Below are 25545 nucleotides of genomic sequence, written 5' to 3' on the forward strand. Positions count from 1 at the left end.
CTGCTGCTGCTGCTTTTTCCACCCCCCATCCCCACCCCCCACCCCCCCCAACCTCCCGTTAAAGCTTTTTCGCTCTCCCTGCGCTGCCAGAATGATTCTCTGTGTTTAGAAGTCGAAGGTAATCAGCCTCTTCTGCTTAGCTTGGGCGGTAGAGCACGGAGAGCATCACCACTTTGGGGTTTGCTTTGGGGTTATTTTTTTTTGCCTTGATTAAATGGGATCTGTATTTTTTTTTTTGGCTTTCTTTTTTGTTCTTTTATGCCTCTGGAGAGCTTAATTGTTACAAACTCATAGATGGAAAAAAAATAAAGATAAATTTTATTTATATACATGAAGATATCCATTAAAATATATCTAAATTCGTATATGTATCTCTATATAATGTATATTATATATCTTTACATGAGGCATACAATATCCATGTCATATTTTACCTATTGCATATATTTATACACCTCTTCAATATATTTTTTTTATATACCTTTTATGTCCATGCACTTATTCTGCTTTTGAATTAGTTAAGTCACAACCCCAGAGGACTCATCTGAAACCACCGAGGTCACTTCTTTGCTTTGCTGAATTTTCTTAGCTGGGTTTTTTTTTTCCCCTTTGCTGCATGTTCCTCTCTGCTGGATTTTCTTCTTTGCTGAACTGCTTCTGCTATTAAATAAGAAACATTTTCAATCATACTTCACCTCTTTTACTGATCTAAACCACAGCAGGTCCATATATTTTCATGTCTCCAGATATTATCTATCTCTCTTCTCTCTCTCTCTATCGATCTATATCTCCATCTCTATCTCTCTAGCCATCTCTCCATCTCTCCATCCATCTCTCTCTATGTATATATATATATATCCCCATATCTCTCTCTCTATACATATATACATATCTCTATCTCTATCTATCTATCTATCTATCTATCTATCTATCTATCTATCTATCTATCTATCTATCTCTATTGCTCTATCTCTATCTCTCTATCTATATTTCCATCTCTGTCTATCTCTCTATCTATATCTCCATCTCCATCTATCTCTCTATCCATCCATCCATCCATCTCTCCATCTCTCTCTCTCTCTCTATCTATATCTCCATCTCCATCTATCTCTATCTCTATCTCTCAATCTCCCTCTCTCTATATATATCTGTATCTCCATCTTCCTCTCTCTCTATCTCTCCATCTCCCTCCCTCTCTATCTCCATCTCACTTCCTCTATCTATCTATCTACATCTCCACCTCTCCCCATCTCTATCTCCATCTCACTCCCTTTCTCTCTCTCTATCTATATCTGCACCTCTTCCCCTCTCTCCCTATCTCTATCTCCCTCTCTCTCTCTCTCTCTCTCCATCTCACTCCCTCTATCTATCTACATCTCCACCTCCCCCCATCTCTATCTCCATCTCACTCCCTCTCTCTATCTATATCTGCACCTCCCCCCCCTCCCTATCTCTATCTCCCTATCTCTCTCTCTCTCTCTCTCTCTCTCTATCTCACTCCCTCTATCTACATCTCCACCTTCCCCCATCTCTGTCTCCATCTCACTCCCTCTCTATCTCTCTATCTATATCTGCACCTCCCCCCCTCTCTCCCTATCTTTATCTCCCTATTTCTCTCTGTCTCTATCTCTCTATCTCCATCTCTCTTCATGTGTCTCTTTCATTCTCTCTCTCTCTCTCTCTCTCTCTCTCCATCTCACTCCCTCTATCTACATCTCCACCTCCCCCCATCTCTATCTCCATCTCACTCCCTCTCTATCTCTCTATCTATATCTGCACCTCCCCCCCTCTCTCCCTATCTCTATCTCCCTATCTCTCTCTGTCTCTATCTCTCTATCTCCATCTCTCTTCATGTGTCTCTTTCATTCTCTCTCTCTCTCTCTCTCTCTCTTTATATCTCCATCTCCCCCCTTCTATCTCTATCTCTATCTATCTCTATCTCTATCTCTATCTCTATCTCTATCTCTATCTCTATCTCTATCTCTATCTCTATCTCTATCTCCATGTCTATGTCTATGTCTATGTCTATGTCTATGTCTATCTCTATCTCTCTCTCTCTCTCTCCCTCTCTCTCTGTATCTCAATCTCCCTCCCTCTCTCTCTATCCATCCCTCTCTCTCTCTATATGTGTGTGTGTGTGTATTAAAAAACGCATCACTACCAATCCTCCACTATTTTTTCCTTCTTTTTAATACTCAATATAGCATTTTAAACTTTTATTTCAGCCACTCTATTTGGACATCACCATCATTATTATTACTATTCATTATTATTTCAGCCACTCCAGGATTTTCCTTATTTCATCTCAACTTATTTCACTCTCTCTATTTGATTCTATTTATTTCAGCCACTCTATTTATGATTTTCCTTATTTCATCTCAACTTAGTTCATTCTATTTGTTTGATTCTATTTATTTCAGCCACTCCATTTAATGTTTTCTTCATTTCATCTCAACTTATTTCACTCCATTCAGTATTTTCTTCATTTCACTTTGACTTATTTCACTCTATTTATTTGATTCTATTTCATTCAGCCACTCTATTTATGATTTCCTTCATCTTGACTTATTTCACTCTATTTATTCATTCTATTTATTTCACTCAGTCTATTCAGTATTTCCTTCATTTCATCTCAACTTATTTCACTCTATTCACTATTTCCTTCATTTCATCTCAACTTATTTCACTCTATTCACTATTTCCTTCCTTCCATCTCAGCTTATTTCACTCTATTCAGCATTTTCTTCCTTTCATCTCAACTTATTTCACTCTATTCACTATTTCCTTCCTTTCATCTCAGCTTATTTCACTCTATTCAGCATTTTCTTCCTTTCTTCTTGACTTATTTCACTCTATTCAGCATTTTTTTCCTTTCATCTTGACTTATTTCACTCTATTCAGTATTTTCTTTGTTTCACCTCAACTTATTTCACTCTATTCAGCATTTTCTTCCTTTCATCTCGACTTATTTCACTCTATTCAGTATTTTCTTTGTTTCACCTCAACTTATTTCACTCTATTCAGCATTTTCTTCCTTTCATCTCGACTTATTTCACTCTATTCACTATTTTCTTCCTTTAATCTCAACTTATTTCACTCTATTCAGCATTTTCTTCAGTTCACCTCAACTATTTCACTGTATTCAATATTTTCTTCATTTCATCTCAATTCATTTCACTCTATTTATTTGATTCTATGTGTTTCAGCCACTCCATTTAGCATTTTCCTTATTTCAGCCACTCCATTTAGCATTTTCCTTATTTCAGCCACTCCATTTAGTATTTTCCTTAGTTCATCTTGACTTATTTCACTCTATTTATTCTATTTGCTATAGCCACCCTATCTCTTATTTCATTTCAGCCATTTCAGCTCCAGTTACTTCACTCCATTCCTTTTATTCTATTTATTTCAGCCCCTTTCTTTATTGTTTTATTTTATCTCATCTATTTCAGCTCGAGTTACTACTTAATTCCTCTTCTTCATTTCAGCTCAGTTTTGTTTCCCCCTTTTTAATTGATTTGATTTATTTCAGCCAATCTCTTTATCTGTTTCATTTCAGCATCCCTTTTTCCCCCCTCCCCTCCCAGCAAGTTAAGCTGTGTGTGGAGAGGGTTTTGTGTTTCTAATGCAGCAAATTGGACTTAGCACAATCCTCCTTGGGTCCTATCAAAGCCCAATCCTTTCGCTGGGCTACCAGCGAGGGTTATGTGGATGTTAGTTGAGAGACAGAGATTTAAGGAGCAGTCACAGAAGATTAAGCCAATGGATGTCACTATTGCTCTATCTAGAAAGTGTCATCAGGGACTTTCTTTGGTTGTAAAAAAAAAGTCTTCCTGGAGGTGTGGGGAGGGAATAGTTATTAAAAAGCACCAAATTTTCTTAAAGCAGGAGCTAAAAAGAAATTGTTGTGCTTGGTGGTGAGGAAGGAAACTAACAAAAGTGGTTGGGTTTTTTTTTTCTAGTAGAAAACCTAATCTAGGAGCAGAGCTCAGTGACTGCTGTTAGGCTGCTCAGTGCTAAATCATTTTGCTTGTTTTCATCTCCTATCAGTCTAAAAGGCAACAGAAGAAGAAAAGCAAGGTCCTTATCACGCCTCCTATCTCTTCCTAATGTAACCAGCCACTCTCATTCCCCCACTAGGGAAATAATCCACCACCTAAGCACAAGCTGCTGGCAGATCAACAAGTCAGCATTTCAGTAACATGCTCTACCAGCACACAAACTGGAGGCAGAAAGAGGCAAAGAAGGAAAATGCCAGGGGCTGAAGTGGGAGGGAATCTCTTTTCATTGCTGTATATGAAAGGGTTTGAGCTTGAACAAGTGATGTAGCAGGAGAGGTTTTTGATCTTTCAAGGGAAGACAATGGAGTTTGTTTGCTTGGGCTGTGTTTGTGCACAGGAATAGCATGTCTGTAAAAAATAGAGGTGAGTTCACAGAATCACAGAGTGCTCTGGGTTGGAAGGGACCTCCAAAGCTCACCTAGTCCTATTCCCTCCTGTAGTCTGCAGGGACATCCTTAGCTAGAGCAGGTTTTTCCATTGCTTTCTTTCTTCCTCCAGAGCCCTGCAGAGGGACCTTGCCAGGCTGGATGGGTGGGCAGAGGCCAATGGGATGAGATTGAACAAGGCCAAGTGCAGGGTTCTACACTTTGGCCACAACAACCCCAAGCAGCACTACAGGCTGGGGACTGAGAGGCTGAGAGCAGCCAGGCAGAGAGGGAGCTGGGGGTGCTGGTAGAGAGTAGCTGAAGATGAGGCAGCAGTGTGCCCAGGTGGGCAGCAGAGCCAATGGCATCCTGGGCTGGCTCAGGAGCAGTGTGGCCAGCAGGACAAGGGAGGTTCTTCTGCCCCTGTGCTCAGCACTGCTCAGGCCACACCTTGAGTGCTGTGTCCAGTTCTGGGCTTCTCAATTCAAGAGAGATGTTGAGGTGCTGGAAGGTGTTTGGAGAAGGGCAACAAGGCTGGGGAGGGTCCTGGAGCACAAACTCTGTGAGGGGAGGCTGAGGGAGCTGGGGGTGTGCAGCCTGCATCAGAGGAGGCTCAGGGCAGAGCTCATTGCTGTCTACAGCTACCTGAAGGGAGGTTGTAGCCAGGTGGAGTTGGGCTCTTCTGCGAGGCAAGCAGCATCAGAACAAGGGGACACAGCCTCAAGCTGTGCCAGGGGAGGTTCAGGCTGGATGTTAGGAGGAAGTTGTTGTCAGAGAGAGTGATTGGCATTGGAATGGGCTGCCCAGGGAGGTGGTGGAGTTGCCTTTTCTGGTGGTATTGAAGCCAAGCCTGGCTGAGGCACTTAGTGCCATGGTCTGGTTGCTTGGCCAGGGCTGGGTGCTAGGTTGGACTGGCTGAGCTTGGAGCTCTCTTTCAACCTGGCTGATTCTATGATTCCTTTCCCAGTGTTATAGCAATATAAATATCAGAATGTCAGGGGCTGGAAGGGAGCTCCAAAGCTCATCCACTTCAACCCCCCTGCCAGAGCAGGAGCACCCACAGCAGGTCACACATCCAGACAGTTCTTGAATATCTCTGGAGAGAGAGAGACTCCACAACCCCCCTAGGCAGCCTGTTCCAGTGTCACCCTCACAGTGAATGAATTCTTCCTCAGGTTCACATGGAACCTCCTTTGTCATATGCAACAGGATCATAGAAATGCTCAGGTTGGCAAAGCCCCTCAGGATCACCTAAGTCAAATCAACATCCCTACTGTACAAGGTGCACCCTAAACCATATCCATAACCCCAAGCACCTCATCCAATTGGCTTTTAAACACAAGGTTGGTGACTCCACCACCTCTCTGGGCATCACATTCCAATTCCTGACCTTTCCATTCTTTATTTTTCTTATTCCTAAGGGTCCATCTGCTCCAGATCTCCAAAGACCTTTCCCCATCTTTTAGCAGGGAAGGAGGATGCTGCAGAATCTGGTTCAGGCTTCCCAATATGCCACCATTTGATGCAACACTACGTAGCAGGGAGAGGTTCACAGCTCCCAGTTATCCATGTGGAACTGTCAGTGCAGGGACATCTGCACTGTCCTCCAAGCTGACCCATATATTTTGTGCAAAACTGGAAGCATAAAATCTCTTTATTCTGGGCAAATCCTCTCACATTGATTTGAAGGTGAAGTATTTTTTTGTTGCCTTTTCTGGCTGTACCAACTGTGCTCCTGCCTCCTAAAATAGATCTAAGCTTGGACCCTAGACTAGAAAGCTAAAGATTGGCTTGGAATAAAAAGTTGCAGTTACAATTTGGGACTGGAGAGGAATTTACAATCAAAGGAGACACAAATGTATGTACCTGGCTAGGAAGAAGCTCTTTATAGCTGGACTTGGACTGCATTTGGTCTCATTTTTTTTTCTGGATGGTGAACAAAATATTGAGTGTTGAAAAGGAAGTTAAAAGCTTTGATTCAATTTAACAGTTTGTCTTCTGTCATTTAAGTCACAGCCACCGAGTGGGGAATGAATCAAGACCTGTGTGGACATCCAAAAGCTCATTTGATGCCTGTACAGGCAGAACTGAAGCCAAATTCTGGGTGGAAGAAGAGAGGGAATCCAGTGGAATTGTTAAGAGCTTTGGAGTGAGTGAATGTGGGCTTGATCCTTTTTATTGTTTGCTGAGTATTATGGTATATCTCTTAGTAGGTTTGCATTCAGCTGGAATAAACCAATCTCGTCCTAAAGGTAGATTAACTTAGTCAAGTGTATCCACCTCAAGCCACATCACACCCTTAAAGTGGCTCTAGAAAAGCCACACTTGTCCCTAACTCCTCCTTCTGTTGTTTTGTCCAACTGCTTAAAAATCAGCATTTAGGTGTAAAAGTGATCATTTAAGTTTCAAAAGCAGCATTTGAGTTTCAAAAGCAGCACTTAAGTATATAGGTAGCATCTGGGAATCCAAGGCAAACCAGTTCTTCAACCATATACTTACCCATACACATTTGAATCCAGTGGAATTGTTAAGAGCTTTGGGATGAGTGAATCTGGGCTTGATCCTTTTTATTGTTTGCTGAGTATTATGGGATATCTCTTAGTAGGTTTGAATTCAGCTGGAATGAACCAATCTCATCCTAGAGGTAGATTAACTTAGTCAGGCGTAGCCACCGCAAGCCACACCACAACCTTAAAGTGGACTAACCTTGAGAGTTAAGGCTTAGCTCTAGAAAAGCCACACTTGTCCCTAACTCCTTCTTCTGTTGCTTTGGCCAACTGCTTAAAAATCAGCATTTAGGTGTAAAAGTGATCATTTAAGTTTCAAAAGCAGCACTTAAGTATATAGGTAGCATCTGGGTATCCAAGGCAAACCAGTTCTTCAACCATATACTTACCCATACACATTTGAATCCAGTGGAATTGGTATAAGCTTTGGGATGAGTGAATCTGGGCTTGATCCTTTTTATTGTTTGCTGAGTATTATGGGATATCTCTTATTAGGTTTGAATTCAGCTGGAATGAACCAATCTTATCCTAGAGGTAGATTAACTTAGCCAGGCGTAGCCACCTCAAGCCACAGCACAATCTTAAAGTGGACTAACTTTGAGAGTTAAGGCTTAGCTCTAGAAAAGCCACACTTATCCTTAACTCCTTCTTCTGTTGGTTTGGAAAACTACTTAAAAATCAGCATTGAGGTGTAAAAGTGATCATTTAAGTTTCAAAAGCAGCATTTAAGTATATAGGTAGCATCTGGGTACCCAAGGCAAACCAGTTCTTCAACCATATACTTAGTCATACCCATTTGAATCAAGTGGAATTGTTAAGAGCTTTGGGATGAGTGAATCTGGGCTTGATCCCTTTTATTGTTTGCTGAGTATTATGGTATATCTCTTAGTAGGTTTGAATTCAGCTGGAATGAACCAATCTTATCCTAGAGGTAGATTAACTTAGTCAAGTGTAGCCACCTCAAGCCACACTGCACCCTTAAAATCGACTAACTTTGAGAGCTAAGGCTTAGCTCTAGAAAAGCCACACTTATCCTTAACTCCTTCTTCTGTTGGTTTGGCCAACTGCTTAAAAATCAAAATTTAGGTGTAAAAGTGATCATTTAAGTTTCAAAAGCAGCATTTGAGTTTCAAAAGCAGCACTTAAGTATATAGGTAGCATCTGGGCATCCAAGGCAAACCAGTTCTTCAACCATATACTTACCCATACACATTTGAATCCAGTGGAATTGTTAAGAGCTTTGGGATGAGTGAATCTGGGCTTGATCCTTTTTATTGTTTGCTGAGTATTATGGTATATCTCTTATTAGGCTTTAATTCAGCTGGAATGAACCAATCTCATCCTAGAGGTAGATTAACTTAGGCGTAGCCACCTCAAGCCACACTGCACCTTTAAAGTGGACTAACTTTGAGAGTTAAGGCTTAGCTCTAGAAAAGCCACACTTATCCTTAACTCCTTCTTCTGTTGCTTTGTCCAACTGCTTAAAAATCAAAATTTAGGTGTAAAAGTGATCATTTAAGTTTCAAAAGCAGCACTTAAGTATATAGGTAGCATCTGGGTACCCAAGGCAAACCAGTTCTTCAACCATATACTTACCCATACCCATTTGAATCAAGTGGAATTGTTAAGAGCTTTGGGATGAGTGAATCTGGGCTTGATCCCTTTTATTGTTTGCTGAGTATTTTGGTATATCTCTTATTAGGCTTTAATTCAGCTGGAATGAACCAATCTTATCCTAGAGGTAGATTAACTTAGCCAGGCATAGCCACCTCAAGCCACATCACACCCTTAAAGTGGCTCTAGAAAAGCCACACTTGTCCCTAACTCCTCCTTCTGTTGTTTTGTCCAACTGCTTAAAAATCAGCATTTAGGTGTAAAAATGATCATTTAAGTTTCAAAAGCAGCATTTAAGTTTAAAAAAGCAGCATTGAAGTATCTAGGTAGCAAAAAGCAAACCAATTATTCAGGCATATCCTTACTCACTCACACGCCAGCAACTTTAAATGAAGGTGGCATCATAGAAGCTATTTTTAACACTGCTTAATACTTCCCATTAGAACAATCCCTTTTAATAGTTGCTCATAAATTTACCAAACAGGCTATTTAGGATTAAATTTTCTGTGCTGATGGTCTGCCTCAGGAAAAGAAATGATTTAGAAAGGAAGAAAAAAACCCCTAACTAACTAAATAAATGAAATAAATACAACCAAGAACATTTCAGCCCCAGTGATAAGTGAGATTTCAAAGAAGGGAGGGAAATTATGCAGCTGGAATTTTCTCACTGGAGTAAAACAACCTTTGTGCTTTGAAGGCAGAATGGAATAATTCCACAGGGTAGAACTGGCCTTTGAGTCAGGGAAGCTTAGCAATGGGGACAGATTAGGTCAAGGAGCATTAAAACAAAGGAAGGAGCAGAAGGATTGGAGGCTGGAGGATGTATTCTTGGAGAGCAGAGGGTAGAAAAAAAATGATAGAGAGGAGATGATTCTCATAAAGAAGAGAGATATAATGGCAGAATAAATTTAGAGAGACTGAGGAAAGCAGGGGAGGGGAAAAAATGGAGTCAGAAAGTAAGATGTAAATCTTATCAGGGTTTGTGAGGTTGCTTTTGGCCATCTGAGGCATAGGAAGTTTTGTTTAAACATGAGGGGGGATTTTTTCACTGTGAGGGTGACAAAACCCTGGAATAGGCTACCCAGGGAGGTTGTGGAGTCTCCCTCCCTGGGGATATTCAAAGCCTGTCTGGATGCATTCCTGTGTGAGCTGGTATAGATGACCCTGCTCTGGCAGGGGGATTGGGTTGGATGAGCTTTGGAGGTCCCTTCCAGCCCCTGACATTCTGTGATTGAAATGGGCATCTTTATCCCCTGAAACTTCATTTGGGGACAGTGTGGCTGGACAGTAGCCATGAAGAAAGAGACCTGGAGGTGTTGTGAGATAGTAGCTGAACATAACCCAGCAGTGTGCCCAGGTGGGCAGCAGAGCCAATGGCATCCTGGGCTGGCTCAGGAGCAGTGTGGCCAGCAGGACAAGGGAGGTTCTTCTGCCCCTGTGATCAGCACTGCTCAGGCCACACCTGGAGTGCTGTGTCCAGTTCTGGGTTCCTCAATTCTAGAGATGTTGAGGTGCTGGAAGGTGTTGAGAGAAGAGCGACAAAGCTGGTGAGGGGCCTGGAACACAGCCCTGTGAGGAGAGGCTGAGGGAGCTGGGGGTGTGCAGCCTGCAGAAGAGGAGGCTCAGGGCAGACCTCATTGCTGACTACAACTACCTGAAGGGAGGCTGTTGCCAGCTGGGGTTGGGCTCTTCTGCTAGGCAAGCAGCAACAGAACAAGGGGACGCAATCCCAGGTTTTGCCAGGGGAGGTCTAGGCTGGATGTTAGGAGGAAGGTGTTGCCAGAGAGAGTGATTGGCATTGGAATGGGCTGCCCAGGGAGGTGGTGGAGTCACTGTCCCTGGAGGTATCACAGTATCACAGTATCACCAAGGTTGGAAGAGACCTCACAGATCATCAAGTCCAACCCTTTATCACAGAGCTCAAGGCCAGACCATGGCACCAAGTGCCACATCCAATCCTGCCTTGAACAGCTCCAGGGATGGCGACTCCACCACCTCCCCGGGCAGCCCATTCCAGAATGGGTGTTGAAGCAAAGCCTGGATGAGGCACTTAGTGCCATAGTCTGGTTGATTGGCCAGGGCTGGGTGCTAGGTTGGACTGGATGATGTGGAGGTCTCTTCCAACCTGCTTAATTCTCTGATTCTATGAAACACTAAGTCTAGCATGATACTTATTCAGCCTACAGCAGAGATGCTTCCCTTGCTTTTCATTTCTCATTGCAAACTTGGCAGAGATCCCAGAAACCAACAGTTGCAACTTGTAGGAAGATGATGAGGTGTAAGAAGGATGAGAAAGAAAAAAGAAATGTTAAAAGAATCTGAAATTAGACCCCATTTTCCTAACTATCACTAGCAGCAAATGTCAAACCTACTGGAGTTATCTCCACTCACTGCTGGAGCACATGGAGCAGGAGAGTGCATTAGCTGCTTCAGGAGCTCGTGAAATAGTGATAATTAATCAGCCAGTACAGGAAGGCAGCCTAAAGAGAAAGCTGGGAAGGGAATTTTTACAAGGGTTAGTGTCATAGAATCACAGAATCATAGAATCAAGCAGGTTGGAAGAGACCTCCAAGCTCAGCCAGTCCAACCTAGCACCCAGCCCTGGCCAATCAACCAGACCATGGCACTAAGTGCCCCAGCCAGGCTTTGCTTCAACACCTCCAGGCACAGCAACTCCACCACCTCCCTGGGCAGCCCATTCCAATGCCAGTCACTCTCTCTGCCAACAACTTCCTCCTAACATCCTGCCTAGACCTCCCTGGCACAACTTGAGACTGTGTCCCCTTGTTCTGTTGCTGCTTGCCTGGCAGAAGAGCCCAACCCCACCTGGCTACAGCCTCTCTTCATGGAGTTGTAGACAGCAATGAAGTCAGCCCTGAGCCTCCTCTTCTGCAGGCTGCACACCCCCAGCTCCCTCAGCCTCTCCTCACAGGGCTCTGCTCCAGGCCCCTCACCAGCTTTATCACTCTTCTCTGGACACCTTCCAGCACCTCAACATCTCTCTTGAATTGAGCAGCCCAGAACTGGACACAGCACTCATGGCGTGGCCTGAGCAGTGCTGAGCACAGGGGCAGAAGAACCTCCCTTGTCCTGCTGGCCACACTGCTCCTGAGCCAGCCCAGGATGCCATTGGCTCTGCTGCCCACCTGGGCACAATCTAGTCATAGGATAAGAGAGAATGAAATGAAACTGGAAGAGGAGAGTTTGAGATTGGAGATTAGGACGAAATCTCGATAGCAAGGGTGGGGAGACACTGGAACAGATTGCCCAGGGAGGTTGTCCATGCTCCCTCCCTGGAGGTGTTCGTGCATGGGTTGGATGAGGCTTTGGGCAACCTGATCTAGTGGAAAGTGTCCCTGCTAATGGCAGGGAGGGTTAGAAATGGAAGATCCTTAAGGTCTCTAACAACCTAAACCATTCTATGAATGTCTGCATGTGACCTTTGTGAAGCCTAGCAATAATCTACATGGAACCAGGGGATCCTGCTCCTCTGGGCTTTTATTTCATGTTTGACACAGCTTTAATCCCTGTGAAACTCTGCACAAAAGCTTAACCCTAAACCCTCAGGACTCCAAAAGTAGCTGAGGCCAGAATTGGGAAGCAAACCAAATAGATTTGATAGACAGATAGATGGATGGATAGATAGAGATGCATAGATAGAAAGATGGATGGATGGATAGACAGAGATACAGATAGACAAATAGACACATAGAGAGGTGGATGGATAGATAGGTAGACAGATATATAGATAGGCACAGAGAGAGATGGGTGGATAGATAGATAGACAGAGATGTAGATAGACACACAGAGAGATAGATGGATAGATAAACAAATAGACAGAGATATAGAGAGATAGACAAACAGACACACAGAGGGATGGATGGATAGATAGATAAATAGACAGAGTTATAGAGAGACAAATAGAAACACAGAGAGATGGATGGATAGATAGAGAGATGGATAGAGAGATAGAGAGACAAACAGAAACACAGAGAGATGGATGGATGGGTGGATGGATGGAGAGATAGACAAACAGACACACAGAGCTGGATAGATAAAGACAGAGATAGAGAGAGATGATAGAGAAAGAGATGGATGGATAGACAGAGAGATGGATAGATGCATGAATGGAGAGATAGATGGATAGATAGATAGATAGAGATGGATAGATAGAGAGAAAGAAAGACAGAGAGAGAAGGATAGATAAAGAGATGGATGGATGGATGGATGGAGAGATGGATAGATAGATATGGATAGATAGAGGAAGAGATATGGATGGATAGATAGGTAGGTAGACAGACAGACAAACAAACAGAGAGAGATGGATAGATAGAGAAAGAGATATGGATGGATGGAGAGAGAGAGATATATGGATGGATAGATAGAGAGATAGATAGATAGATAGATAGATAGATAGATAGATAGATAGATAGATTGATAGATGATGGATGGAGGTTGATTCTATGACTCTATGGACAGATAAATTATATTGCATATATAAAAGAAGCCAACTGGTTCCATGTCTCTTAATTCCTTTCCATCTCCAGTTCCTTCCTCTCCAGTAGTTCAAAATTAACCAAGGCCAAAACTGTAAAGCAAACCAACCAAACAAACAAATGGAAAGAGAGCTAAATAAATGACAGTGCACATATGAAAAGAAGCCAATTGATACCACGACTCAAAATTGCTTTCCATCTCCCTCTCTGGTCTCCCAACATTTTCCTCCCTTATTGCTGGAAATGACCTGGTCCTTGGGTAAGTCACAGCACAGCAGCAGTTGTGCAGCTAAAATTGTCTTTTATGGTGCAGAGGCCAGAAAATTTGTGATGAATGAAGCTGCATTGAGGGGAGAATAAGAACGTTTCAACAGTGAAAACATTCATCTTTGAACCAGATCATCTCTAACCCTCTGTCACCTGCATGAAGCTGAGGATGTCGCTCAAACTGGGTTTCTTTCATGGGTGTTTTGTCCTATTATTTCTAAGTTTCTGACTGAAGAGCTGGGGCTGATGTAAAGAGGAGCTGAACACTGTGGCTGGAGAGCAGCCAGGAAGAAAGGGACCTGGGGGGTACTGGTGGATAGTAAGCTGAAGATGAGCCAGCAGTGTGTCCAGGTGGCCAAGAGAGCCAATGGCATCATGGCTTGGATACGATACTTGGGGCTATGGTTTAGGATGCACCTTGTAGAGCAGGGATATGGGTTGGGCTTGGTGATGCTGAGGAGCTTTGCCCAGCTGGATGTCTCTGTGATGCTGTGATTCCACAACAAAGAAGCAGAAGCTTCCATGTCAAACAGCCTAAGTGCTGTGGGGGAGCACACAGCCCTAAGAACAAAAGGCTGTTCATGAGGACAGGAAGAGCAAAATACTTCACAGTACAGCAATTAAGAGAGGAGAAAGAAACAAAATAAAAACCCCTTCAACTGAGCACTACCAGGTCAAAAATGTCACTGTTCCAAAAATAGTAGCTCCACTCCACTCCATTCAGTCATGTTCACACCACCTGCAGCTCCTGCTCTGGCAATAACACCATTTCCTCTAACTCTCCATCCAGGCTCAGCTATGCCTTGACTTCTGCTCTAAATCATCTTTGATCTGTCGTGATGGAGGCAAACAAAACCAACACCAAAACTTGGAGAGAACAAGGAGAAAGTTGTTGGAGTTAAGTTTGAGTTTCTGGCAACTGATGACATAGAATCATAGAATCAAGCAGGTTGGAAGAGACCACCAAGCTCATCCAGTCCAACCTAGCACCCAGCTCTGGCCAATCAACCAGACCATGGCACTAAGTGCCTCATGCAGGCTTTGCTTGAACACTTCCAGGCATGGGGCCACAACCATCTCCCTGGGCAACCTGCTGCAGTGTCCCAGCAGCCTCCTGCTGCAGAACTTGTTCCTCACATCCAATCTCAATCTGCTTTGCTGTAATTTGAAGGCATTGCTTAGTTCCAATCACCCTTCCATGGGCAGGGACATCCTCCACTAGAGCAGGTTATGCACAGTTTCCACTAGAGCAGGTTATGCACAGCTCTCTCCATCCTCATCTTGAATATCTCCAGGCATGGAGCCTCAACCACCTCCTTGGGCAACCTGTTGCAGTGTTCCAGCAGCCTCCTGCTGCAGGACATGCTCCTCACATCCAATCTCAATCTGCTCTGCTCTAGTTTGAAGCCATTGCCCTCATCTTATCCCTACAACCTTTTGCAAAGAGACTCTCTCCATAATATATGGACATGACTATGCAGGTCCCTTACACTGATACTTGGTCTGTAGCTAACATGCTAAAGCTTCATCTTTTCATGTCCAGTTAGTGATTAACATTTAATCTTTGGGGGTTTTTAAGCTTTGTTTTGTTTGCCTTGGCCAATTGCCTAAGGACCTAATTACCTACACCAAAAAAAATATGCAGCCATCAAAACCATCAGCAGCACTAATTAGAGTAGAAACCTTGTTGGCAAGTCAAGAGAAACAGGAAAGGAGCTTTGCTTGAGGTGACAGAATAACATCTGAAGCCAACAGAAGAATGGATGAACAAATGTTGGCATAGAAAATTGCCTGTGAAAGCAGGTGAGTTGAAAATGTTGTTCATTAATGAACAAATCACTATAGAGAGGATCACAGAATGGTAGGGGGTTGAAAGAGGCCTCCAGAGATCAGCACCCCTGAATTCAATGTCTGGGATACTCAGCAACACACTCAGGTGGGGTTTGAAAGTCTTTAGAGAAGGAGACTCCATCACTTCTCTGGACAACCTGGTTAAGTGCTGAGGCATCCTCACAGGAAAGAGGTTTGCCCTCCTGGGGTGGTGGACTTTGTTGTGTTCTGTTGGAGTGAGTCCAGAGGAGGGCTACAAAGATGATCCCAGGGCTGGAACAGCTCTGCTGTGAGGACAGGCTAAGATGGGGTTGTTCAGCCTGGAGAAGAGAAGGCTCTAGGGGACCTTAGAGCTGCCTTCCAGTACCTAAAAGGGATCATTGAATCATAGAATCAAGCAGGTTGGAAGAGAGCTCCAAGCTCATCCAGTCCAACCTAGCACCCATCCCTGGCCAATCAACCAGACCATGGCACTAAGTGCCTCATCCAGGCTTTGCTTCAACACCTCCAGGGACAAAAACCCCACCACCTTCCATTCCAATGCCAATCACTCTCTCTGACAACAACTTCCTCCTAACATCCACCTAGACCTCCCCTGACACAACTTGAATTAGAATCCACCAGGTCAGATGAGACCTCCAGGCTCATCCAGTCCAACTTAGCACCCAGCCCTGTCCAGTCAACCAGACCATGGCACTCAGTGCCATGGTCTGGTTGACTGGACAGGGCTGGGTGCTAAGTTGGACTGGATGAGCTTGGAGATCTCTTCCAACCTGCTTGATTCTATGGTTATATGATTAGATAGGGCTGGGTGCTAGGTTAGACTGGATAAGACTGGAGGTCTCTTCCAACCTGCTTGATTCCATTGTTCTATGATTGGACAGGGCTGGGTGCTAGGTTAGACTGGATAAGATTGGAGGTATCTTCCAACCTGCTTGATTCTATTGTTCTATGACTGGACAGGGCTGGGTGCTAAGTTAGACTGGATGACATTGGAGGTCTCTTCCAACCTGCTTGATTCTATGATTCTATATCAGTCACTAACAATGAATTTGTTACAGGAAAGAGAAAAAAGAGTAGCAAGATGCTGATAAAGAAAGGGAAATTCCTTTGATTGCTGTTTTACAGTAACTTGTAAACCTTAAAGGCTGGCAAGTCCAACAGCAATTAACCACAGCAAGCTTTAGAGATAATCAACTCTGCTCCACCTCCTCCATCCTTAATATCCTCAGTGAATTTTGGCCAATAGCCACACTTGCTGCCTTCATCACAGGGACAAAGCTATTAATTGCTCAATGAATGTATTTCATCTCCAATTTGCAAGCTGCTCATGCAAAAGCTTCACAGTCTCCTTGCATTTCTTCTGCATAATGAATCATTTGACTCCTCAGCTGACAATTAGTTTCTTGCCTGCTGAAAACTCCTGCCATGCTGACTAATTTTTGGTCTCAAAACATGCCTGATATTGTGTTTGGGTTGGGTTATGGTGGGGTGTTTTTTTCCCCTCCTAATTGGGTAAGTTTAGCTTTTAACCAATTAAACTTCTGGTAAGCAGACACATTGATCCACAAATTGCTTCTCACTAAAGACTGGCAGAAATGTGATGAGAGGGTAAGGTCTCAGTTGCCACAGAATCACAGAATGGTAGAACTGTTTCTGTGATGCTATGAAGCTATGATTCTATGATCTCATGATGCTCTGATTCTATGATTCCATGATGCTCTGATTCTATGAGTCTATGGTGCTCTGATCCTATGATGCTATGTTTCTATGATTCTATGGTGCTATGAATCGATGATTCTATGATGCTATGAACCTATGATTCTATGATGCTATGTTTCTATGTTGCTATGATTCTATGATGCTGTGAATCAATGATTCTATGATGTTATGAAGCAATGATTCTATGATGCTATGAATCTATGATGCTATGAATCTATGATTCTGTGATGCTATGAGTTTATGATGCTATGAGTTTATGATGCTATGTGTCTATGATGCTATGTTGCTATGTTTCTATGATGCTATGAATCTATGATTCTGTGATGCTATGAGTCTATGATGCTATGTTTCTATGATGCTATGAATCTATGATGCTGTGATGCTATGATGCTATGTTTCTATGATTCTATGATGCTATGAATCTATGATTCTGTGATGCTATGAGTCTATGATGCTATGATTCTAGGGTGCTATGGGTCTATGATTCTATGATGCTATGTTTCTATGTTGCTATGATTCTATGATGCTGTGAATCAATGATTCTATGATGTTATGAAGCAATGATTCTATGATGCTATGAATCTATGATGCTATGAATCTATGATTCTGTGATGCTATGAGTTTATGATGCTATGTGTCTATGATGCTATGTTTCTATGTTCCTATGATGCTATGAATCTATGATTCTGTGATGCTATGAGTTTATGATGCTATGAGTTTATGATGCTATGTGTCTATGATGCTATGTTGCTATGTTTCTATGATGCTATGAATCTATGATTCTGTGATGCTATGAGTCTATGATGCTATGTTTCTATGATGCTATGAATCTATGATGCTGTGATGCTATGATGCTATGTTTCTATGATTCTATGATGCTATGAATCTATGATTCTATGATGCTATGAATTGATGATTCTATGATGCTATGAATCAATGATTTTATGATGCTATGTTTCTATGTTGCTATGAATCTATGATTCTATGATGCTATGTTTCTATGTTGCTATGATACTATGATTCTATGATGCTATCAATCTATGATTCTATGTTTCTATGATACTACGATGCTATGGATCAATGATTCTATGATGCTATGAATCAATGATTCTATGAATCTGTGTTTCTATGATGCTATGAATCTATGATTCTATCATACTATGAATCAATGATTCTATGATGTTATTATTCTATGTTTCTATGATGCTATGAATCTATGATTCTATGATGCTATGATCTCATGATGCTATGAATCTATGACTCTATGGTGCTCTGATTCTATGATTCCATGATGCTCTGATTCTATGATGCTATGATCTCATGATGCTCTGATTCTATGACTCTATGATTCCATGATGCTCTGATTCTATGATTCCATGATGCTCTGATTCTATGATGCTATGATTTTATGTTGCTATGATTCTATGAGTCTGTGATACTGGCCAGAAAAAAAGAGAGGCAAAATCAAACCCAAACATTCCAACCTATGGAGCTGAGATCACTACCAAGTCAGGATTAGCAAACGTGCTATGGATCACCAGAAAGGCAAAAAGAAAGCCCAAACAGGACAACTGCTGTGTTCATTACACAAATGCTGCTGCTCCCAATGTGGCATTCTTTCAGGGTCAGGCTAAGAGAAAGTCTCATTTGCCAGAGAAAGCAGAAAGCAGGCAGCTTGCTTGACATTTCCCCTCCCCATAGAGGGGAGGTGCTGCTATCTCATTTCACAACAGCATGCTACATTTCAAAGGTACTTTGGATTTAAGTCCCTGTTTATCACTGGGAGCCTTTGCCTGTATCAAAAGGCAGGAATTAATCTGGTTAAGGTGCCCAGAATATCAACAGCAGCATTCTCTAGGTTGCAATTGTGTTATGAACTTCCTGTCCTCTTACAATTTGTGGCTTTTTTTTCCTCCTTTCACAGGGTATAAATCAGAAAGGTCCCCCCAGGTTCTGAGAAAATGACAGCAGAGAGATGCAAGGATGTTGGGGTTCATCAAAAGGTGACAGCTATTGTTACAGAGCCAGCCTTGAAGCCTTCATCTTTAGCATACTGCAGAGATACTACATTTAGGTCAGGCACCTACTGGCTTTAGTTCTTGGTATGACCAAAACACACACAGAAGTGAAGCAGAGTCATAGAATGGTCTGGGTTGGAAGGGAAATTCAAAGCTCATCCAGCCCAACACCCTCTGCACTCAGCAGGGACATCCTCCACTAGAGCAGGCTGCCCATAGCTCTGTCCAGCTTCATCTTGAACACCTCCAGGGATGGGGCCACAACCACCTCCCTGGGCAACTTCTTCCACCCTCCTGGTGCACAACTTGTTCCTCACATCCAACTTCAGTCTCCTCTGTTCTAGTTTGTGGCCATTGCCCTCGTCCAGGCCCTGCAGCCCTTTGCACACAGTCTCACTGCAGCCTTCTTCTTCTGCTCCACTTTGAAGCCACTGCCCTCATCCTGGCCCTGCAGCCCTTTGCACACAGTCTCACTGCAGCCTTCTTCTTCTGCTCCAGCTTGAAGCCACTGCCCTCATCCTGTCCCTGCAGCCTTTTGCACACAGTCTCACTGCAGCCTTCTTGTAGCCCCTTCAGGCACTGACAGGCTGCTATTAGGTCTGCCTCTCTTCTCCAGGCTGAACACCCCCATCTCCTCAGCCTGTTCTCGTAGCAGAGCCGCTCCTACCCCCTGAGCAGTTTTGTGTCCCTCCTTTGGATCTGCTCTATCATAAAATCATAGACTAAAGGAGGTTGGAAGAGACAACCTAGCTCCTCCAGCCCAGCCTAGCACCCAGCCCTATCCAATCAACCAGACCATGCCACTAAGTGCCCCAGGCAGGCTTGGCTTCAACACCTCCAGGGATGGTGACTCCACCACCTCCCTGGGCAGCCCATTCCAATGCCAATCACTCTCTCTGGCAGGAACTTCCTCCTAACATCCAGCCTAAACCTCCCCTGGCACAACTGGAGACTGTGTCCCCTTGTTCCATTACTGCTTGCCTGGGAGCAGAGCCCAACCCCACCTGGCTACAGCCTCCCTTCAGGTAGTTGCAGACAGCAATGAGGTCTGCCCTGAGCCTCCTCTTCTGCAGGCTGCACACCCCCAGCTCCCTCAGCCTCTCCTCACAGGGCTGTGCTCCAGGCCCCTTACTGGACACTTTCCAGCACCTCAACATCTCTCTTGAATTGAGGAGCCCAGAACTGGACACAGCACTAAAGGAGGAGAAGAAGGAGGAGGAGGAGGAGGAGGAGGTGGCGGCGGCGGCGGAAGAGAAGGGAAAGCAGAAGGGGTGGGAGAATAGGAAGGAGAAGGGAAAGGAGAAGACAAAGAAGGTGAAGAGGAAGAAGGTAAAGAAGGAGAAGAAAGTGAAGAATAAGGAGAAGAAGAAAGTGAAGAAGAATTAGGTGAATAAGAAGAAGAAGAAGGCAGAGAAGAAGGAGAAGAAGGCAAAGAAGAAGAAGAAGAAGAAGAGGAAGAGGAAGAGGAAGAGGAAGAGGAGGAAGAAGAAGAAGAAGAAGAAGAAGAAGAAGAAGAAGAAGAAGAAGAAGAAGAAGAAGAAGAAGAAGAAGAAGAAGAAGAAGAAGAAGAAGAAGAAGGAGAAGGAGGACGAGGAGGAGGAGGAATTGGAAATCAGCTTCCTACAAATTCATCTTTTAACACCCTTAGAAAAGTGTTGCTTAAAAAAAATCATTAAAAAGAAACCCTCCTTTTTGGCTTTTGGTTTTCCCCCCCCACACACACACACACTTGAGCCTTACCAAACAGAATCTATTTTCTGTTGTCTGTGCCAGTGCAGCCTCTGGAAGGCTTTAAGTTATTGACTTTCTGATCCCAACTACTCCCACTAATCATTCATCATTGTTAGCCTTTGAACATCTTAGCTTTGCTTTTTCCCCACCCCCTCCCCAGCTCTGGGGTTAAGTTTCAACCAGAATGAATGACCAAAGGGAAGAAGTCTCTCCTCTCCCTTGACAGATGCAGAGCTTTGCTTAAGGAGCATTTGCAAATCCAGAGGTCTTGAATATTTATCTCAGTCTCCTTGAGGAGCCTGAGCCATTAGTTCTGAAAAGCTTTAAAGCTGCTCTAGCTGAGAGGGAAGTAGGGAGGCAGCACCTCAATCACTCATCAATTTGGCTTTCTCCATAAGGATTTTTGTCTTGACTTTTTTTGGACCAGGAATCAATTTAAAGCAACCGAATTTAATCTGAAAATCACAGGATCACAGAATGTCAGGGGTTGGAAGGCACCTCCAGAGCTCAGCCAGTCCAACCCTCCTGCCAGAGCAGGAGCACCCAGAGCAGATCACACAGCAACACATCCAGGCAGGGTTGGAATATCTCTAGAGAGGGAGACTCCACAACCCCCCTGGGCAGCCTGTTCCAGTGTTCTGTCACCCTCGCAGGGAAAAAAATTCCTCCTCATGTTTAAATGACACTTCCTATGCCTCAGCTTCCACCATTGCCTCTTGGCCTGGCATTGGGCATCACCCAGCAGAGCCTGGCTCCAGCCTCCTGCCACTCACCTGCACATCTTTATCACCACTGCTGAGGTCACCTCTCAGTCTCCTCCTCTCCCAGCAGCACAGCTTCAGCTTCCTCAGGCTCTCCTCCTAACAGAGCTGTTCCACTACCTGCAGAGTCTTTGTGGCTCTGTGCTGGACTCTCTCATCAGTACCCTGAGGTCCTTCTTGATCTGGGAGGTCCAGAACTGGACACTCAGCATCCTTTAGAGGACAGTTGATCTTTACTACATCCTGACACATGCACTGTTCTGCTTCTACTCTGCACTCACCTGCACATCTTTATCCCCATGACTGAGGCCATCTCTCAGTCTCCTCCTCTCCCAGCAGCACAGCTTCAGCTCCCTCAGGCTCTCCTCCTAAGGAAGATCTTCCACTGCCTTCTCCATCTTTGTGCCTCTGCACTGAACTCCTTCAAGCATCTCCTTGAGGTCCTTCTTGAACTGAGGGGGGTCCAGAACTGGATACAATATTCCTGTCTCAAGCTGTGGTGGGGGAAGTATAGGCTGCATGTTAGGAGGAAATTCTTCCCAGAGGACGTGATTGGCATTGGAATGAGCTGCCCAGGGAGGTGGTGGAGGCACCATCCCTGGGGGTGTTCAAGAAAAGCCTGGATGAGGCACTTAGTGCCATGGTCTGGTTGCCTGGCTAGGGCTGGGTGCTAGGTTGGATTGGATGATCTTGGAGGTCTCTTCCAACCTGCTTGATTCTATGATTCTATCTGCCCTCATCAGGGCAGTATAGAGGGAGAGAAGAACCTCTCTCAACTTAGCACAGATTCTAATGGCCATGAACTATTCTAGTGCCATTTTAGTCGGGGGGGGATCTGCAAAGCCTTATTTCTATCTTCCAAAATGTTCCCAGGCCACAGCCCCTCCACCAGAACATTAAATGTCTTTGTTGCTAAGTCAGATTTCTGCTGCCAGCAGGAAGAAATGATCTCCCTTCTGCTTTTTAAAGTGCTTTTCCACCCTCTAAAACTCTGCTGCCTCTATTGTCTCTCAATATTTCCCTCATGGTTTCTTTCTTATTACTCCTTGGGTTTTTTTTTTCCTTCCCTTGCCTTTTAAATCAGAAGCCTTCCACATCTCATCCAGTGAAAGGGGGGAAAAAAAATATCTATAGATAATCTTCACACTTTTGTGTCCTTTTTCTATTTTAGGTTTCCCCAGCTCTGAAGCAACAACCCCATTTTCCTCTTGGCTCACCTCCTAGATGCTTTCAATTCTCCCCTGTCATATTTCTGTCCTATCTGATTAGGTTGCTCTTGATTTCAGGCCATGTTTCCTTCCTAACAGCCCAGAAAGTTCAATTCTCAGTAGCCTGCCTCTTTCTCCACACTTCAAGGATTGAAGTTAAAAACAACCCAAAGGTTTCCAACTTTCCAACTGCTGCTCTTCTCTCCCCTGCTCTTATAGCAATGCTCTGCCATGCAAAACTGCTGTGTCATAGATTCAGAGAAGCAGAGAATCAGGCAGGGTTGGAAGGGAATACAAGGAGCAGCCAGTTCCAACCCCCCTGCCATGCCCAGGGACACCCTACCCTAGAGCAGGCTGCACACAGCCTCAGCCAGCCTGGCCTTAAACACCTCCAGGGATATTTCCCCATCTCAAAGTCCTTTAATTAAATCATAGAATGACAGCATCAAGCAGGTTGGAAGAGACTTCCAAGCTCAGCCAGCCCAACCTAGCACTCAGCCCTAGCCAATCAACCAGACCATGGCACTAAGTCTCTTCCAACCTGCTTGATTCTATGATTCTAGGACTGGATGAGGCACTTAGTGCCATGGTCTGGTTGATTGGCCAGAGCTGGGTACTAGGTTGGGCTGGATGGGCTTGAAGGTCTCTTCCAACCTGCTTGATTCTATGTTTCAAAGACTGGATGGGACACTTAATGCCATGGTCTGGTTGATTGTCTAGGGCTGGGTGCTAGGTTGGACTGGCTGAGCTTGGAGGTCTCTTCCAACCTGCTTGATTCTATCATGGTATGATTCTATGATTCTAAGACTGGATGAGGCTCTTAATGCCATGGTCTGGTTGATTGGCCAGAGCTGGGTACTAGGTTGGGCTGGATGGGCTTGAAGGTCTCTTCCAACCTGCTTGATTCTATGTTTCAAAGACAGGATGGGACACTTAATGCCATGGTCTGGTTGATTGGTAAGGGCTGGGTGCTAGGTTGGACTGGCTGAGCTTAGAGGTCTCTTCCAACCTGCTTGGTTCTATGATTCTGTTTGCTTACTGGGATGTCCCAGGATTAATCACTGTTGAAAGTGTTGTGCTCTGTTTATTTTTTATGCATACATTGTTTAATATTATTAATTGCAGTACATGAGAATTAGTAATAGAATGGAAATACATAGACTGGAGAAAAAAAGTGTTTTCATATTAGAGGAGCAGATTCAGTGGATCAGGGGAGAAGGAAAAGATGTAAATGTAGATGTTTTATATGTATAATCTATAGAAATGGAAAAGGAAATAGACAAATAAGTATGAATAAAATATAAGGCAAATGATATGAGTGAAATGAAATAGAAATGAAAGAGAATTAAGTGTATAAAGTAAAATATATAGACAGAGAAAGGAAAGGCAAAGGGAAAAGGGAAAGGTGAAAAGGGATAAGGGAAAAGGGAAAAGGGAAAGGGGGAAAGGGAAAGAGGAAAATAGGTAAGGGAAAAGGGAAAGGGGAGGAGAAAGTGGAGAAGGGAGAAGGGAGAGGGGAGAGAGGAGAAAGGGAAGAGGGGAGAAGGGAGAAGGGATATGGGAGAGGGGAAAGAGAAAGGGAAAGGGGAGAGGGGAAAAGGGAAAGGAAAGGGGAGAGGGGAAAGGGAAGGGTGGAGAGGGGAGAGGGGAATGGGGAAGAGGGGAGAAGGGAGAGGGGATATGGGAGAAGGGAAAGAGAAAGGGGAAAGGGAAATGGGAGAGGGGAAAGGGGAAAAGGAAGGAAGGGAAAAAGGGAAAGTGGAGAAGGGAAAAGAGAGGAGAAAGGGAAGAGGAGAGAAGGGAGAGGAGAGAGTGGAAAGGGGAGCGGGGAAAGGTGAAAGAGGAAAAGGGAGAGGGGAGGTGGAGGAGAGAGAGAAAGGGAAAGGGAAAGGGAAAGTGGAGGGGGGGGAAGGGAAAGTGGAGGGGGAGAGAGGGAAAGGGAAAGGGGGAAAGGGGAGAGGGGAAAGGGGAGGTGGAGGGGGAGAGAGAAAGAGAAAGGAAAAGGGAAAGAGGAGGGGGAGAGAGGGAAAGGAAAAGGGAAAGGAAAAGGGGAAGGGGGGAGAAGAGAAAGGGGAAAGGGGAAAGGGGAAGGGGGAGAGGGTAAAGGGAAAGGGGGAGAAGGGAGGCAGAGGGGGAGGGGGTAAAGGGAAAGGGGAAAGGGGAAAAGGGAGGCAGAGGGGGAGAGGAGGAAAGGGAAAGAGGAGAGGGGAAAAGGGAGAGGGGAGGTGGAGGGGGAGAGAGGGAAAGGGAAAGGGAAAGAGGAGAGAGGAGGTGTAGGGGGAGAGAGAGAGAGGGAAAGGGAAAGGGAAAAGGAAAGGGAAAGGGAAAGAGAATCCTGCTTGGTTTACACATTTCCCCTCAACATTCATTCCTGTATACTCCATGCCCTTAACACCCTTCCAAGGCATGGTCCTTACCCTCATAAACCCTGGAGCCAACCATTCACACACCCCAAAGCCCACAGAGCTGTTACTAACAAAGACCTTTGTTTTGCAGCCCCAGAGCCTACCAGAGCTTGCAAAACAAAGCCTCCACAAGCTGGATCCCCACCTCAGCCACATCCATTTCAGCTTCTTACCTGCTGCCCACCCTTGGGACACTTTTTAAGTGGCACAATCAATCTTTTTTTAAATTTTTTTTACATCTTTCAACGGTCAGATGAGAAAAAAACTGAACTGGGAAGGGGAAGGCTGAATTCAGTTGGAATGAAGTCATTCTCCAGCACTTCTCATTCAGTCCCTCTGTTAACCAAACAAAAAAAGTGTGTTCTAATTGTCTCTTTTTATTCTTTTCAGCTGTCTGCAGCACTTCCTCTGCAGCAGAAGTGAAAAAGGAGCCAGTTCTTAAGGGCAGCATTCATGTATCATCTGCTTGTCTTTGCTCCCTTCTGCATCCTCCAGCTCCTCTGGCAAATAAAGGCACTTTTGGTGCTTCACTGAATTGAGAGCAAGAAGAATTTCTTTGA

At 44.2% G+C, this 25545-nt stretch overlaps 1 long non-coding RNA gene across 1 annotated transcript; it reads left to right on the forward strand.

Moving 5' to 3' along the window:
• Positions 1 to 53: 53 nt before the first annotated feature.
• LOC135184760 (uncharacterized) lies at positions 54 to 25492 on the forward strand. Its single transcript, XR_010306154.1, has 3 exons — positions 54 to 118; positions 6437 to 6575; positions 25376 to 25492. It is a non-coding gene; the product is annotated as an uncharacterized LOC135184760 (long non-coding RNA).
• The last annotated feature ends 53 nt before the right edge of the window (positions 25493 to 25545 follow it).

Source organism: Pogoniulus pusillus, chromosome 21 (genome assembly GCF_015220805.1).
Source record: "Pogoniulus pusillus isolate bPogPus1 chromosome 21, bPogPus1.pri, whole genome shotgun sequence".
NCBI lineage: Eukaryota > Metazoa > Chordata > Aves > Piciformes > Lybiidae > Pogoniulus > Pogoniulus pusillus.